Raw genomic sequence first — 19276 nt, 5'->3', positions numbered from 1 at the left:
TGTCTACATTGGCAAATAATATGGAGCAGAAGTGGATCAGTAGATCAAAGTAGCTGGTGCTGACCTACATTAGCTCTTCAGAGGGTTTGTTTTGGATTAGATTTCATCCGGTCCACAGAAACAAACATCACCACCACTCATGCTGCTCAGTTTTCCAAAGGCTGAATCATGGATTCAGATTTGTATGTCCCCAGTAGGGATAGGAGAACACTTTGCATCTGCAGCAGAGCTCCAGATTAGTTTTCTGGGAAAGGAATCTGGTTCAAACATACTAAACCAGTATGTCATAAGGGGAGACAACTGAGAGTGTCTCCAAAAACAGTACCACTGATCCAAACCAAAATGGTGATTTATACACTACAATTATATCCCACCTTTCCAAAGCAGACTAATCAAAGCTGGTATCATCTCACAGAATGGAACACTTGAGGGCACTGAGAGATTCCTGATGAATTCTGTAAGCTTTTATTCTTAACTCTTCACTGCAGTTAAAAAAAAAAAAAAAAAAGTACGTGCAATCAGGCTGCCACAAAGAGATTGTCTCCCCCCTATTCTAAAACTCAGCAGAAGGCTGATTAACAACTACCACTTCACCTTCATCTTTTCGTTATTTTCATGTTCATCCTTTTTCTTCTTCAAACTTTTTACTTCTTTTCCTGTTTCTTCGCTATTTCTTTCAGATTTCTCTCTCATGCATTTTATTTCCTCTTAATAGCAGTGCTATTAAATATGGCAACAGCAAACTGAAGTTTTTGGCATTCCTGAACTTTCAGACAGCGCTATCAGTTGCTTTTGTTTTGCAATTCACATGATATAGACAGACAAAGGCACTTAAGCATTACTACTAAGATTTAGTTTGCCTTAACTCAAACTGAATTTAAAAGGGCTATAGATGAACATGTTTTTTCTTCAGTCATTCAAACTGATCTCAAAGTCTAGGGCTAAACATATTCTGAGTGAATAGAGAAAGAAATCAGATTAATGAAATAGGAATATTAGTTTATTAAGACTGAGATCTATTCTAAACATCATCTCAAAGAACTGGCACAGGAATATCATGACAGATATTTTAAGGGAAACTAATCAAGCAACTTGAGATATGAAAGAACTTTATTACAGAAACACTAGATGAAATGCATTGCATATACAGAGCTTTTTACCTTATGGGTGAAGTCAGAAATACATTGCATAATCTTTAAGTCAATTTTTTCTGAGATATTTCATTTGTTTATATAATAATCTCATAATCTAGATTTTAAGTTAAATGTCAGAATCTTCCTTAGTGTTGTAAGTTATAGACAGGATTTAGTCACATACAGGTAACTCATTAATTGCTTAGAATAATCAAAATGCCCATAGAGAGTCACCTAATTTCACTGATTTTCAATTTACAGCTTTAAAATAAGCTTCCAGAAGATTTTCACAAAATGAAAGAATGGGCTTCACTCTGCATTTGCTGAAATTCAGATGCAAAGAAAATCAGATCTCCTTGAAGCAATTCCTAAAGAAAAAATATCCCTCCAAGAAAAAAAGAAACTATATAAACTTTCACAAGTACATAAACTGAAAATTTTAAATATAATGCTGTTTTTTATTATTTCAGAAACCTCCTTCTGTGCTGGCCGTATTTCAAAGCAAAAATCATCCATACAGCTTATAAGCAATTCTGTTTTTAATAACAAATCAGATATCTGCAATTTTTATCAACATTAAATACAAGTTATTCCACTGAGTTGTTAAGGAGCTGCAAACTTTTAACATGAAAACTATATTTTAAAACCTAAGAAGCAATAAATCATCCCATCTGTTCCTATACTGAACAAAAAGTCCATCTTCCTTGTAACTGATATTACACACTTTTCAACACTTCAACACAAGAGAACAAAATATTTGAAAATAAAAGTGCACTGCAATCCTACAGTAAGCAAAAGTAGAGAGGAGAGGGAATGCTAAGATTGTCCTCCACACTATAGGTTCTAGTTTCAGCAAAAGAAAGAAGTCTCCAGCCTGTCTTATAAGTCTGTTTTATTCTGTTTTATAATCTGAATCTTTAGACATAAAGAAGGTGCTGATTCACCTTCCCACCCTCCCTGCCTGGCCCCATGCATGTCTTCACTTCTGCTCTCTTTATGAATTTAAGTCAACTCCTCTAATCCAAATGTAAAACTTGGGACTCCTCTTTTCCTTAAATCACAGGTAGGAATCAAGAAATCAGTTTTCAGATCATTAGTTCTCTATACCCTATTAAACAAACTTTGACTTAACGAGTTGCAATTTTTCTTTACTGTGATAGGCACAGCAGTCCCAGTAATTATGACCAATTTAACTGCCCTACTGTTTTATATATCCCATACCCTGTGGGTGGACTCCAGTAGTGTTGCTGCTCCTCCTTAGTCATTGCATTTCCCCAGCAGGAATACAAGAACAAATCTGAATAAGATATTGGTTTGAATTTGTTGTTCCTGCTGATTAAATGTGTTTTGCACAAGCAGTGACACTGGCACGTTTCCAGAGAAGCGCAGAGGCATGAATGCAAGCACTGACACATGCACACAAGTCAATGAGAAAATCTTTCTCATCTTCCCTTCTTTTTCTACAAATTAGTGTCAAAAATATTTTCTCTCCACTTAGCCATTTGCTTTTTATGTGTCTATGAAAAATATTAAGACAATTTTATAATGGAATTTTAATAGAAATAAATACCAAACTTTGTGACTCAGAAAAGTTTCAAACTGAGGAATTTCAGCATTTTATAATAAAGCTCTTAGGAAGAAACACAAGTAAAAGGAATAACAAAATTGTTAACAGAAAATAAAACAGCCTAGTGAGGCACGAGCAGGAAATAAACTGAAGTATGCCCTGCAAAATGCAAATTATTGCTAAAACAAAACAGGTGCTCACAGTGTAAGAAAGTTACTTGAAAAGCAACACCAAAGACATATGGCATTCTGTAAACTTTCAGAATACTCAAAGTAAAATCTTTTGTAACTTTTAACCACACATAGTATGCATATAGCATTATTGAAAATTTATATAAATAAATAAATAAATATATATATATAAAAACATATAGCTTTGTTGAAAATATAACCTACTTCATGAAGAAGAAAAATCAAAGAAAAGTTAGATCAAAAGCCCACAACAGTAATGGAAATATATTACTGAAGGAACATTTTAAGCACTGAAGCAAGAACGGACTGTTTGTTTGTTTGCTTGGGGGGGGGGTTAAACTCACACCTACTAGGACAAAGCTGCTTAGCAAATCGAAATTTAGATCTAGTCATTAGAGTTGTTCCACTGCTGCTGCCCTTTCAGTGTCTGAACAGCAGTGCTAGCACTAGATTTTTAGAATTTTTTGTGACATTGCCTTAAAATCTGCTAAATGATTGAGATTTTGATAATAGTTAATCATTTGGAAAGGGAGTTCTGATAATCATATATAATTTTAATAAAATACTCAGTTGTAGGATCCTCCTCCTTTCTAAAATACACATCTATTCTAACCTTTAAAACTAATGGCGGGGGGGGAAGAGTTTTAATACTGCTGCATCAGTACCTGCTCAGTGAAAAAATTAGGTCTTCATAATTCATACCAAAATAGTGGCAGAAACGAACATTTAATATATATTACTAACCAATATTTCCATCATCAGTGCTTTAGATTTACTGGTTAGCCAGGAAAAGTTGCACTTCTAGAAGTGCTTGGCATTTATTTAGTGACCTTGGCCCAAAGATTTTGAAATTCTTTAGTCTTCAACACTGCTTAATTAAATACTATAAGCCACTGCAAAAGCAAACACAGACAAAAAACATTAGCAGACCTCTTTGAGACAACACAGAAAGGCAGGTATACTGTTAGACCCCTAAGTTTCTGGATCATGTTTTAATTAATGTCTTTCAGAGCTTTGGTGGCACACACTGTGCTAAACAATATTTCCTAGTCATTTAAAAAAACAGATGAATCTTAAAATTTTTAAGATAAATCTAGATCTTCAGCAACTTCTTAAGCGCAGAAATCCATTTTTTACCCAATTCAGTCAAAGTAATATTAATAACGTAATAGAAAAGAAAAAAAATTCTCTTTCTCCTATAAATGTTTTAACAACCTAAACACAGTATTTATACACTAATGATAACACTTGTAAGAAGTGATCAGCTTTTGAGATTTGGGCCAGTTCATACAAAAGTGATATGCTCATTAATGCCAACAGATGCAATACAAACTTCAGTAGAGCATCTTGACTAGTAGAATACAGCTGAAAGGAAACACTAGAATTAAGAAAATGTGCATCAAGAACACCAACACCAAACTTCTCTGTGTAAAAATTAAAATCTCAAACTTATAGGAGGTAAGTTAAAGTTCATTATACATACATAACAAGAACACAGAAACATTTTTGTCTTTACTAAAATTAGTAAAGACCTATCCAGTATCTGACTTTCTTGTTTCACACATTGTTCTAGTAACTAAAAAGATTTGGGCAATGCTGCACAGGAGTCCCAAGAAGGAGCACAGTCGTAATTCAGTACAAATAGTTATTCATTTGGGGCGTTCAAACAACTCACAAGATAATAGTTCAGACAAACTACCCAACAGATGCCAGTCCACAAAGTCATTAACTCAAAGACAATTAAAAACTGAGCAAGAAGATGGAACTGCAGGAAAAACAGAACAAAAAAAAATGAAACACAGGGAAACCTGCCTTAACTATCAAGAAAAAGAAGCAATCACTTAAGCAGGAAAATACTGACATAATTAGATGAGACCTAAACACGCAGAAAACAGTAGATGTCACTTATATAAGTGTTGCTTCTGAAAAGAAGCTACAAATCATTCCAAGAGCAGCAGAACTAATTAAGGCAAATGTCCTACAGATTTATGACCTTTGTTCCTTAAACTCACCCTGATTTTTTTCCAACAGTAACTCTAGCTTCCATCATGTCCCCTCTGTCACTTCTACAGGGCAAGACACAGTAAATGCTCTAATTCCAAGCAACATGTGTGCTGTTAGCTTGTGAGCATGTGCATGCTACTTGGCCAGACTACTGCTGCAAACAGAATTTACACTGCTGAGTTTTACCTGCCTTCCTCTCAGTATGGACACCAGTTCAGGTATCTCCAATCTACCTGTTGTGAAAATATTTTAATTCTTGCAAAAAATGCAGGCTGTGCAGTTAACAAACATTTAATAACAGGACAGACAGATCCCATGCTTCCCATCACCCAGTTACTCTCAGTCTCCATCTCCTTTCCCTCCCATTTATGGCAGCCCCTCCATCTCTCCTTTCTGCTCTGTCTTTACTCCCATCTTTACCACTCCCTCCACAGTTTATTCTCCTTTTTCTATATATTTTCTCAGCACCACAAGGAAAAGCACTGAAAGCACAGAAGAAAGTCTCCTTACTCAGTGTTTTTACCTAACCTTACAATGGAGTAGATCAGCCTGTTTACTTCCCACAGTCCAGGCTAGAACACGTTCAGTAGCTCTGTGGTCTGGTTATAACTAGAAGGATTTGAAATTTATCTATCTCATCTGATTTAGACAGATGAAACAGATTTAGGCAAATCATCGAGCTGGTACAAACCACATCTTTCAGAAGTCTATCACACCACCTAACATAAGAGTTTGGGATGACACAAAACAAATAGCCTGATCCTGCAGCATAAAAATTCTAGTTTTCTCCCAAAACCCTAGTTTTCTCCTAAAACTCACACACTTGCTCTAACATATGCAGGTGCTGTATCTTTCCACTAGTACGATTTTTATTTATTTTGAGTAAAGAAAAACAGTATTTTTCCCCTCATCTCATTCTCAGACATAGACTGGCTTTCAGTAAAGGTATAGCCAAGGCAGATATGCAACACAAAGAATTACTGCTCAAATGATTTAAGTCTTCCAGATTATGAGCAACTGAAAAGAGGGTCTTAGAACAGAACCAGTCAAGCATCGTTAACTGCAAGCACCACTCTCTGTAACTGCTCCATTCATCTTCTTCATGTGCAACCAACCATGTCCATTGCACAATAAACCATTAGGGATGCCAGAAGACTTTCTGGCATCAAGACGAAATAATCTGGTTTGAGCAAAGATTGGCACAAAGTCTGTTCTATCTGAATAGATCAAAGTGCCTTGTTTCGTTTTTTGCATTTATGACTGGGCCAGCTGAACAAGTTTAAAAGTTATATCTACTTACAAAGAAAAAACATATAAACAAACATGCATGCAGGTTACAGGGGGGTGCCAGGTAGGAACAAGACTGAGATCCTCATGATATGTCAAATCAAAAACCCTCTCACAAGATACAGGTTAAACTGTCCTGTCTGTTCTGTGCTTCTCTTTGTATGGACATGGACGGACAAAGCAATCAGTAACCTTACTGCAAGGTAAGACTTGAACAAATTGTCCAAAGACCACACGCAGACCAAAACTGACATCACCTGGCCTATGTTCAGCTGGAGAGTACATAGGGTCTAATGAAGAAAGAGGGAAGAGGTAATCCTTTCACAAATGAGATGGCAGGTGAACAAAGAGATTGCTACTTGAACCTATTCAGATATATTCTTTCACTTTCTATATATTCATACATTAATGGAGTATTAAGGTCATCTCCCCATTAACAAGAATATCTGTGAAAAAAGACCCCAGCTCACTGCATACACCTCAGAGAGATATTCAGGCTTCAGAAACAGTACAGCCACATTGGCATGATGCATTGCTGGGGCCAGTAATGAGTTGGCTTTTTTCCCTTGCAGTTTCCAAGACCGCTCAGGTACAGCTGGTTCAAATGTTTTATTCTACACTCCCATGTACAGGATGGAAGCTTACTTGAAGCTTATTCTTGCCCCCACACAACATTAATTTCAACTCCAAACTGAAGCAGAATGTCAGCCTTGCCTGAGGTTGAAAAGATGCTTCTGTTTAAAGCATTACTGTTCTAGCAGCAGTAAAATCTGCATACTTACTTGAATTACCTAAAATCTGCTGTGCCTGGTAGAGTGGGTGGATAGCATTAATAGTCCAAATGTGATGTCATCTGAGCAAAAGTCTTCTTCAGCACAGTCCTCTGAAAAACAAACAAAAAAACCCGAGAGTTCAATAAAAATGAAACCATTCAAAACAACTTTTAGAGATGAGATAATTGCATTTCCTCTCCTGCCATTTCAGTCTCTTTATTTCTATTCTTGAACTGCCCACAGCTTCACTTTCCAACTCCTCTATTCCACTGTGATGAAGCGCACATGAGGAAGAAAAACTTGAAAATTGCACATCACCTTTACCTAGCTCTATTACTGCATGAAATGCAAATGTGGAAGACAAATGCAACAGCCTAATGGTAACATTAAAGTTACTGCTTTAACACAGCTTAAAAAAACATTAACGTAGTTAAAATTGCTTAAGGATATATTATGCCCTTCCAGAACATTGTTACCTACAGCAGTCAAAATTCTAGAAAGAAAACACATCACCACAGTCTAAACTCTGTATGTATATTATGGTTCAAACAGGACATGTAATCTACCTCTGAACAGAGTTTTAAGCTCTCAGAACATGGCATACACCACCACAGAAAAGACTCGCATCTTCCCTTCTCTAACAAAAAACTTTTGTTTCAGTGAGCTGTACTGAACAAAAGCTAACTACACAATATATATGTTCTATACACGCTCTACTCGCCAAAACAGCTTCCCATCTACTACAAATCACAAAGTCCTTACCCCTACATCCAGGGACCACATTTTATATACACATGCATCACTCTGATAATACACCTCACTGCTGACAATCCTGCTGAGCAGACTACTGTCAGTCAGCATTATTGATACTTTCTATTCATCACTCCTATGTGGCAAACTCCATCCTTTAAGGTACATATGAATATTTCCTTTTGGCATACAGAAGGATAGGCAGATTTCTTTTGACATAAGGTACCAAAAAGAGGAACTTCCAAATCTCTGTTCTTCACCACCTTGTCCCCCAATACGTATGACATAACTGGAAAAAAACTGTCAAGCGGGGTCAAAGAAGGTCAGTATTTGAAGGAGGCCATCTACTTCAAAAAAGCATTTTATTGGACAAGTCTAATTTGATAAGAAGAATGGCAAGTCACCATCATCTATTTATCTACTTTTCTATATAGTAAAAGGAAATATTATAATGTCAGAAATTGACATATTGAATCAAATCCCAGTATAATATATAGATAAGAATGAACAAACTATGCTCTGAGAGACAGGAATAGAGTCTAGGTGCTATTTTGAAAACCCATCTATACAAGTTTATGACATATTACTTTTTATTTCTTATGTCAGCAAATAAAATAACTCAGTATAAACCAACCATAAATTTAATTGTACATACAAAGGTAGCACTAGTTTCACTAAAATCATTTTGAAAAGTAATTTCAGTTAATCAAATGAAATATCAGTTCATGATCCTTTTGACTTGGATAAAGTGGTAGTGACTCAATCATCTTTGATGCCAGAGGCTTCTATAATCCCACCTCAATTGTACTGAAACTTGTAAAAAGTTCTCCAGCTTATACAGAAGCTGGACAGGAAACAGAGTGATAGAGCAACATGAATGCCAAAAATTGAGTTTTCAGGCACAGTTGCTTGTTCTTTTGCCATTCATTCAATTGGCAACCTAAATTGACAGCTGAATTTCTTAGGGAGTTAAAAAAAAATAAAAATCTTAGTATTAGAATGTGTATCCAGACTTCTTTGTCAAACTGATCATACCAGCACATTCTCAAATCCTTTTCCTGTCTCACCTCTTTTTTTTTTCATAAAAGCCAAACACATCAACATAATTTGTAATTTTTCTACGTATCTTTTTTCCTGCCCCCATTTCTTACCACCTTCTCATTCTTCATCTTGATTCAGCCTACTCTTCTGATTTTATTATGCCTTCCAAATCCTGCATAACAACACTTTCACTCTTTTCCTTCAAATCCCTCCGCTACTTTGGAGTTATGTTATGGCGTCTTTCATTTCTCTATTTTCGACCTCTTCCTTACTGATCTACCTTATTCTCAACTTAAAAATATCAACTTGTTTGATTCACTTATTTGAATCCTTGCCCCCCTTTCTGAGATCATTTTCCTCATTTTCTGTGTCAGTGAAATTCAGATCACAAGCTCTTCAAGGCTAGAATCATATTCTCAATATCTCTGAAGCAAAAGTTTAGTGCAGCCTAAAATGTTTAACTAATGCTTTCGAGCTGGAATAAATACAATTTGAAAAAATGAACTACAGCACTTTAACAAAAAAAAATTTCATCTGAAAGCTCATGTTCATCGCAGTTAGATCAGAAAACCATATTATAAACAAAATTTCTGAGATGATAATGAATTATCATAACATATGTTGGAACTCTAGTTTCATCCTCAACAATGCAACTGCTGGTAGTAGCTTGATTACACATAATGAATGTTGCTGCTGTAAACGGCAAGAAAGAGTTTATTAAAGCACATTACTACATTAAACTTGACAGCGGGGAATGCGGGGTGGGGGGAGAATTCTGCATTCCTGTTCTGACAGTTCTTGGAAGCTGTGATTCATGCTGCTACTTGCTTTTCAACTCACAGACAGAGGAAAATCCGGTTTCCTTTAGAAAAGCACAAAACAAAGCTGTGTAACTATTTTGTGGTTATGATATTTTAAAACTGAAAGTGAGTCCAAAGTATACTTGAAATTGATGAACTAAAATTTGTAAATACTGTCAAGTTTGTAAACTGTTATACTGTTTCAATACAGTCTGTATATTGGTTACTAAAGGCCTGAAAAGTACATTTGACACTAGTAAATGCAGAATTCTCTGGAAATAACAGTAGCAAGCTTACAAAATTGTCTTCACTTTCGTCATTACTAAGTCTATCAGAAATTTTTCTAAGCCTATCAGCAGAACGGACTCAAATTTTCTGTTGAAACTTGACAGAATCTTTCAAGTTTAACTTAATAAGGTAAATTTCAGTCTGAGGTTTACCATCATTAATAGGTAACACAAATATAGGTAAGACAGGAAAGAAGTAGAAATGATTTATGATTCTAGTGAGAAGTCCAACTCCTTTTTCTTTTCAACCAGGAGCTCCATGTCACAAGATAGAGGAGTGGGCTTCCAGGAAATCACATTCAGGAGGTGCTACCTTTTAATTTTACTTTGAGAGAAAATCATAATTTTTGGCTATTGTTAAACAAAGTACAGTAACTGATATGAACAGAAATCTTCAAACAGCACTCTACCAGTTTTTTCTCTTTACTGTTAAAAGCAATTATTTACTATGTCTAATTAAATACCTTTAAACAGAAATTTCTTAAGCCACAGGTTATACTTTTTTTCCTCTTTACCACCAAAGGCAAGGTCTAAGTTCTAGTCTTTTCAAAGAAATAAGCCAAAACCACTTTTTCCCCCCCAAAGAAGGGAAAAATACCAATTTTATCAGAGCTTCAAGCTACGCAGACAGGATATATATATTTTTTTTGTTTATTTCAGAGAGATTTTACAAATTAATCCAAAGTAGGAATCAGGCAACCCTGCAGTCAGAGAAAGTTAGTATCACCTAATTCTGATCAAGACAATAGTTCTTTGGTTAACAGTCAAAATAACCTTTACATTTATCGTTAAGCAAGTTCTTCAGTGGCAGCAAAGCACACTTCTTCTAGCTCTGTGTCCTTTACTGACTCTCCCCTCTCCCTTATCACAAAAAGCCAGCTTCCCCCCTTGTCCTCCCTCCGACACGCCATGATACTCTCAGTCCCCACCTCTTTCAAAAATAGCCCAGCGTGCTGCCCGTCTTCTCAAGCCTCTTTGACATATACAACTCTCTCCTGTTCCCCTATCCAAGAGGGCCCTAGCACATGCTGAACACAGGTGAGTACCAAACTCACAGAGCAACATCCCTCGGAGATGGGGTCTCAGATGGGGATACAGGTCTCTCCCTACCCAGCTCGCCCGTCTTCTGAACACTGTGGGAATGGGAGCCTGAGATTTCTGTCCCTCCTACAAACCTGGTTGTAATTGGTCAGTGATTTCAAAAGCTATTGGGGAATACGTAAAGAAAGAATGACAGAAAAAGAGCAAACTGCATAAACCACATTTCCTTAGAAAACCAAGCTAAAGAAAAGCAACTCCCTACAGCCTTCTATGGAGAAAACTTACTGGTTGTTCACTGAGCCAAGGGAAATAAGCAGATTTTGGTGAAATATCTAATTTCTCTCACTTTTCACACCTTCACGCTTTGGTTTCAAACACACCTGACAGAGGAGTAAGGGCTCGGAAAGTTACTCCATGTACCAAGATCTTTTTTTTCTAACATACCTTGAATTTTTTGGATGACCAATGCCAACTAAGATACTCCAGGTCTTTGGCAAGCTCTGTCTGAAGAATGCTGCCTCTCCTCCCCGCCACAGCAGCAGGAGTTTGCCCTAGCAGCATTCACAACCACCCTCTTGCCAGCAGCACCAAAATTCTGGAATATTATTCTTTGAGATAATTTTGCCAGAGTGCATGTCAAAAAAATCCACAACTCAAAAGCTAAAAGCCCATCTCTGACATTACATGAAACATGTAATGAAATAGCCAATAGAAAAATCAAATGCTTTTAAGTGCCAGAAACTCTCATTTACTATACCATTAAAAACTTTTATCATCTTGGATGTAATTCATAAAGCATAAAAATGGCAACTTACGTTTTATTTACAGCAGCAGCATTCTCAGAATTGGAAATACAAGATTAGCTGTATTAATACAATTTATTTTGAAGCATCCATCTCTTTTGTTTTCATTAGACAGCTAAATATCTCATATTCACTTTCTCCAAGATCTTGATTTAACATGTAAAATTTTATATTTGCCATCTTTATGCACATTTTAGGAAATCACACATTCTTTCTTGTCTCCTTCCTTCAAGGAGGAGACGCTTGCTACAGGTCATCCTCCAAAATATTTACAAATATTTCCCCCATGGTATTTACGAGGCAGTGCTGGAACTTCCTGGATAATTACCAGTTCAGCAGCTAATGGGATGCTTCTGGGATCTCAGGTTGACCTTTTGCAACTATTGAGATATACTCAGTTGCTTGTGGAGCTGCAAACCAAAAAATCACATAGATTTTATCTGCAATGTAAGGGGCATTAACTTGTTAACAACAGTGTATTCTAAAACAATTAAAATTCAGACATTGGACTGGATGATCAGCCCATCACCAGCCACCTTTTCTCTTCCCAGCATCCTGCAGCTCCACCACTATCACGTGAGAAGTTAATTACCAAGTCCCACAGCCTGCTCTGGCTGTAAGTGTTAGGCAACACTGCACTAAACTACAATCTTCCTCAAACAGGGATTATAAGCAAGGCTCAAAATAGGAATTTTATGAAACAGAACGCAGAATTCTAAGATAAGTACCTAAGCCAGGGAGAACTGCATCCCTCAGCAATACATTTGAAAAGGTTAGTGGGGACGTGAATCACTAAAGGAAACCAGCGCAACCAGTGAACACAGTCTTATGCCTTCACCTCTTTCTAAAGGCCTACGACACAGGTAAAGTTAGTGCTAACAGTCCTGAGCCCTGTCCTAGACATACACAGCTAAGCTTTTCCCTTCAAAACAGGAGTAATCCATACCTTTACCGTACTACCAGGAGGAAAAAGATGCGCTCTCATTTTTGTCCAACAGCTCAATGGTTACAGCACAGTAACAGAGACTAAAGGAAACCTGAGTGCCACTCCCTACTGTCAGAAGGGGTTCAGCTCTCAGCAAGCTCCACATGTCTCCGTGAAGAGGGACCAAGTCATAGCTTCTCATTTCAATGGCATTCTTCAGAACAGGGAGAAAAAATAAGAAGTAAAACTTTGCTGGAGAGAGCCCGCATGCAAAACTGTGCACGCCTCTCTAGGGAAAAGGGCATCCAAACGAGACAGAAGCATCGTGGTTTCCAGTCCCTAATGCCACTTCAAATTTTAAATGGAAAAAGATTCTGAAATAGCTTCTGGGACAAAGGCTTGAACCCAGGTGCCCATCTCCTTTTTTTCAAGCAGCCTATCATCTCTCTTTGGCCCAATTAGACTTTAATCAACTTGTACACAGTGAAAAAGCCTCAAAAGATCTTTCTGAATGTTCAGGGTTTGGATTTTTTTTTTTTTGGCTTTTAAAGGAGACATCAACAAAACCTCTTCCTCCTCCTCCCTTGTGTTTCTGAAGAAAAGTGAGAGTCACCACTGGGTCTTGGACTGAGCCCAATCCCATAGGTGTGCCCGAGGTGTGGTTTGAACATGCCTGTGGACAAGTGAACGCCTAAATTACAGGTTGCCTAATTTATGAACCCTAATCAGATTTTGATACCAAGATGCTCAGTTTTGACAAGATTATGACAGTTCTGAGTAAGAACAAAATTTTAAGGTGTTTGGAAAAATTTACTAATGAAAACCTAGGACCTATAAAATTTAGCCAATACATGGCTAAAATTTTATTTTAGAGTAGATATCCATAAACCATCTAAATCCCAGTTTTGACTCCTTTACATTCTTTTACGGATTTGGTCATAAACCAAACTAACACACATCAAAAACCTTCTCAGAGATAACTGCAAATATCTTTTTTAATGGGATTCTAAAAGGACCTATATGGAAAACAAGGCCACATAGACCAATTTAAAGTGGATTTTAAAATAAATATATCTGTCCTGCTCCAGGAACTGCTCTATTCTGTTGCAACATTAGCATATTACTCTGATCTCTTTTAACCTGTGATGCTAGGCTGTCATAACAGGTGAAACAATATTAGCTTCAAAACTGAAGCATCCTCAAATACTCAAAGGGTTTATTAAACACACAACTATAAGCTCATTCAAGGCATTTAAGTAGCCACACTTCTATCATGAGTATGAGAAATGTCCACAGTATATACTAACCCATAAGCTCCACTATCCAAATAGCAGTCTTGATCAGTCATGATTCTCAAAGAGCCTACATTCTTTTTTAAAATCTATATTTAACGAAATATTAATATTGCTAAAGATGATTTTATAATATACTCAGCAATCTTCCTCAGAACATCAGTACAGAACATGAAAACTGATTCAGTGACTCTAACGACAAAATGTAACAGCTGGAAAGAGTCCACAGTGTGCAGTGCTAAACTGCTCAAAGATTCTAAGAACCTATGAAACCTTGTTGCTTTTACATAACACTAAATATATGGGAATTGCAGAGCATTGACACTTTTTACATATCTGATTATATATTCTAAAAGCAACTATAACTAAGAACTAATATAATACACAAAAAGTACAGTAAGAGAATATTAAGGCTATAAAATTAAACACTCAGGCATAAGGTATGCCAAAATTAAAGTGGCCTTTGCATCACAAAGGAATTTTGTGGCAGAGGTAGGGGTTGAGAATTCAACCCTTCAGGGCAGCATTCAGATGCATTAAGCATGAGTCTCCTTCCTCTTCCATGTTTTTTGCATTTCACATTTTTAACTCCTGCAACAAATGAACTGGGAAATGTCCAACAACCAACCACTTCAAATTACTACACAACCTCATTAACAGAGCTAACAAAATAACAAACTGCAGTAGTAAGTTGTTCACCCCACACAGACCAACCCCAGAAGCAAATGAGGTAAATTCCCCAAAGGATATCCACATTTGCTGGTGCCAGAGTTGCCTGGAGACACTGCAATGTGTCTTTCATTCCAGGCTCTGGTATATGACCAAAAGGACATTTCCTACACCTCTTTCTATTTTGAAAAACTATTAAATTCCAAGCAATAATAATAATAATAATAATAATTCAGTATTAGCAGAACATTAGAGACAGCTGAATGGTTTGGCCACTGTTTGGCGGTAGTCCCACACATTCTCTTGTCCCTCCAAAGTTGAAGCTACCTTAAAACAGCTACTGCTCTCACAGTACAGTGCCACTCGCTCTTGCCCTTGTGCCACCCCTTCAGCAGTGCCAGTGCAGCCTTCAGCAGGGGGAACCAGCTCAATCAACGTATCAAGGTTAAAAAAATATTTTGCAAAATAAATAAATAGAAGACAAGGATGGCAGAATTACTAATACCATCTTTGCTACCCATTTGAATTCTAGTGTTCCTATGGAAACTATCACTAAACTGTACTAAAAAGGCTGAAATGCTAACATGCACTTTTCTTTACTCCAAACCTTTTCAAATGTCTACCAAAGTCTTTTACTCAAGAAAAACTAATTCACTACCACGCACTGAGAAAGAAGACACCTTTGCTATAATTTTGCTTCATCCTACCAATATCATAAATGTGATAGCTTTTTAATCAAAAACGGTATTACGATATTAATTTTCTATTCTAAGAGTACTATCCATATTCTCCAATGTTAAAAAGCCTCACAACTTCAGCATAGACAGATAGCAGATTGCACATCTCTTCCATAAAGGAAGCATAGCTAAAAAAACATTTCCAAATGGTGAAAAAACCCTGCAGTCTTGAATCAGAACTATTTTTAACTCATGTTCTTCATTTTTAATGAAAAAAATCACAATTTTGGAAGTTCACATAAACATTTCATATAAAGAATATCTGGGGTGGAGAGGGGGTGTTACCCCTACTACTAATTTGTAACTTCAGCCTTTTGTCCAACTTTTGAACACAGCCAAAATTCAGCAAAAGCTCAAAGCTCTGAAAAGCAACCATTTCCTCAGCAAGATCAAACCATGAAGCTTCGTGATTTCAGTGAAATCCTACACTACCAAGATAATTAACCAACCCTGCAAAAAAATTTTTGAAGTAATTACGAGTCAGATACTTTTTCAATTAAGTATAAAAAGTGTAAAATTAGCCACAAGAGGGAGTTTATGTGGTCCTTAGAGCATTAAGAAAGAATACATTAACAAATATATGTAAAATAAAAGGACTTAAGAAAAGCAGATAGACTTCTCTCCATAAGAATACGAACCAGAACAAATAAATATGAGACACTACTGAATGATATTTTAAACCATTAAAAATCAGCCTGGGAGTTACTTTTTTCCTCTTTGAACTATTTCTTAAGAGGAAGTAACTCTCACCTTATCAACAAAAGTTCTCATACCTTGAACACACTCAGCGCCCAGAAAACAAACCACAAAACCCCAACCCAAGCATTTATTATTTGATATATCTGGAAGCAATCCCATTTTCCTTAATATGTTTGTAATCTTATAACAAAGTTTCTTAAATAGATGCATATAAAAAAATAGTAATTTATTTAAATAAAATTTTGCAAAGTGACCTACCCTGTCGAATAGAAACCCTCTACTACAACAATCAAATACCATCTAGTTTTAAATAACAGGTCCAAATCCCACAGATAATCAGAGACAAAAGTAATTTTATTCTTCAAAGAAGTCAACCTGAATGCAACACAACTACTCATAATGAACTTTGCCAGGACTACTGGAGTTGAGGCGTATTTCTCCAGCATTTCTTTCACTAAAATATTTGCTTAAACAATCCTCTTGCCTTCTGGCACATCTGCCACACAGAGAAATGATCTAGGTTAAATATAACCACATCAAAAAAAAAAAAGTAGTTAATTTTAACCTGGATCATTTCCCCAATCTAGTTAAGGACACAGCTCCACCAACAGCTGTGCTGGTCTGGCTGAGGAGGGCAGCACAGAGATGAAGACACGGAGCAAGGAACAGACGGGCCTGTTGGTCAACACCACCACCAAAAGCACTGCTTGTCAAACTATGCCCTAAAAAAATTACTTCCAGGATTTAGAGGATCAGGATCCATGATCAGCCACTCTGTCTTTACATGCCAGTTCATATCGCAGCTAGAACTATATCTGGCTTTACCTGTGCCTCTTAACAGGTCAACTTTTAACATTTATATGAAAAAGACATTACAAAAATCTCAGGACAAATGTTTCATTAGTTTAAAAACATTCCTCCTCATGGGAAAAAAAAAATCTGAATTTATATCCCAGGTCAAAAGTAATAGGAATCTGAAAATGAAACTGAATAACAAACAAGTTCGGCTTGAGAGAAGGACAAAATTAAGAGAAGTATCGCAGAGCTCCCCGGCCCGCGGGACGCGTTTCGCGCACGCAGCGCTGGACCCGCAGCCTGGAGGGAGGCACGTAAGCGAGCACGGGAGCGGGGGCTGCTCCTACCAAACCCTTCCGCTTAGGAGAGCGCGGGGCCGCTGCGGGCACCGCACCGAAGTTCCCACAGAGGCCGCCACCTGCCGCAGCGGGGCCGCGCCGCCTCGCCGCGCCGCGCCCGGGCCGGGGCCGCCGTCCCGCGGCCGCGCCGCCCCCGCGGGCCCAGCGGCGGCGGGGGCAACGGCGCTGCGAGGCGCGGCGTGGCGCGGAGCGGAGCCGCCTCCCGGGGAGCCCCGCGCGCGCAGCCCGGGAGGCGGCGGCAGGGGCGGCCCGGGCGGGCGCCGGGCCAGGCGGGCAGGGCTCCGAGCGTGTCCGGGAGTTGTGACAGCAACAAAGTGGGTCACCGGGCCTAGCGGGTGCCCCGCGAGCGGCCCGGCCCGCCGCCGCCGCCCGCGCCCTGCCCAAGGGCGGCCGTTGCCCTCGCCGCGCGCCGCCGCTGCCCCCGCGGCGGGGGGACCCGCCGGCGCTGTCAAACTTTAATGGCTCCCCTTCGCGGCGTCCCCGAGGGGAGGGGAGCCGGCCCGGGCCCGGCCCGACCGCCGCGCCGCGCGCTCCTTACCGGCGCCGCGCGGCCGCTGCCCGCCCGACCTCCGCCGCGAAGCCGCTTCCTGCGCGCAGCGCCGAGCCCGCCGCCAGCCCAGAGCCTCCTACAGCGGCAGCACCAACAGCCGGGCCTGGGAGTCCCTCGCCACCGCGCCTGCGCCGCCGACCCCACCGGCGGCAGCCGCGGCGCCTCGCGCCACCGCGCGTGCGCCGAGGCGCACTGCAAGCCGCAGCACTCCGGCCCCTCTGTCGGGGCGGCCGCTCCTGCGCATGCGCCACGCACGGCGGCGGCGGCGGAGCCGCTTCCCGCCCGCCAGCGGCCCTTCCGCGCGTGCGCACTGGCCGCCTCGGAGCCGCCCGGCCGGGGGCCGAGGTGCAGCCGCGCAAGCGTGCTGGGGTGCCGTGGCGACCTGACCTCGCGCGCCTCGCCTCACCTCGCCTCGCCTCACCCCGCCGCGCCGCGAGGAAATGGCGGCGGCCGCTTCGTGGGGCGCGGGCCCTCACCCTGCCCCGCGGCTCGCCCGGCCTCCGGCTCGCCCACTCGGCTCCGGGTACCGGCCGCCGGGCTGCGGGGCCACCGAGGAGGGCTGCGGCGACGGCGCCGCGCGCCACGGCCGCGGCTAAGCCGAGCCGCCGCCAAGTACCGCGCCCCGGGGCTTGGTCATAAGCGGGCGCGGAACGAAGCCCTTGAAGCCGTTTCCGCTGCTTGTAGGGGTTTTCTTACTGAAATGGTCAACTTAGCTGCCCGGAAGAGGGGTTAGTCCTGCTTGAACGTGTGATCCAGCGCGGCCGGTACCGCCGGGGGCGGAGGTGCCGCCGCGGAGCCACCTCGGGGGGAGGGCGGGCAGGCGGACGGCCGCCCCATCGGTGTGGTTGGACTGGTACCACCTACAGACCTGGTGGCACGGTACGGACTTGTCTGCATGTAAGACTTTTAATACCAGTTTTATAAAATAGTCCTACTTAACATTAAAAATTAGCAATTACCCTAGCCGAGTTTAAAAATCTCAATTTAGATAACACCTATTAAAATCATATAACCTTTAAAAGTGGAAATATATAACCTTTTCAAGTAGAAGTACTTGCTGCTCATGTCTGACAGCTGTCTGGACCACCAAACTGGTGGAAGACTCAAAGCAAGTAAGTTTCCTACTTTCTGATTGAGAAGCAGCAATTTATTTATTACTTCTCTTTTGCCAATCCTTACAGACTTCTGTGTACTGCAGTGTAAAAGCAAAATTGTGAACTCGATAAACTGAAGTGTCCTGCATGCAGCTGAAGCATTTTTGTTAGTCAAACTATACACTGCAATGAAGAGTAGCTTTGTTCTGAAAAATATATTATTTCAGCACAGGAAGATACCACTGATATGAGTTTGCAGGACTGTCTCCGACAATAAAACTTACCACTGCTTTGTGTGTGTGCATGTAGGCATTTTGAAAGCTTATAAAAACTGCAAGATGTGCCTATACTTTGCAGACTAAGTTGTATTTATTAGCTGGATCATTTTTCACAAGCAGCATTGGTTATCACAGTTAATCAGCCAGATGTCTAGCAGATACTGTACAGTCTTTATGCCTAGCTGTAACAGATCCCAGTTG

The 19276-nt window shown here is 39.9% G+C and overlaps 1 protein-coding gene across 5 annotated transcripts in view; it reads right to left on the bottom strand.

Annotated features, from left to right (window-relative positions):
- The window catches only part of CLOCK (clock circadian regulator), a 68597-nt gene extending 50823 nt beyond the window's left edge, over positions 1-17774 (bottom strand). For 3 of the 5 annotated variants that reach the window (XM_067298039.1, XM_067298044.1, XM_067298040.1), the window contains exons 1-2: positions 17692-17774; positions 6965-7065 (exon numbers count right to left, since the gene is read on the bottom strand). The gene's annotated coding sequence lies outside the window, so the exon portion shown is untranslated. The remainder of the gene's footprint in view (positions 1-6964; positions 7066-17691) is intronic. The other 2 variants (XM_067298041.1, XM_067298042.1) reach the window with 1 other exon arrangement.
- Positions 17775-19276: the final 1502 nt, after the last annotated feature.

Source organism: Apteryx mantelli, chromosome 5 (assembly GCF_036417845.1).
Source record: "Apteryx mantelli isolate bAptMan1 chromosome 5, bAptMan1.hap1, whole genome shotgun sequence".
NCBI lineage: Eukaryota > Metazoa > Chordata > Aves > Apterygiformes > Apterygidae > Apteryx > Apteryx mantelli.
The sequence above is the reverse complement of the archived record's forward strand: the minus strand, read 5'-3'. Positions and strand labels throughout refer to the sequence as shown.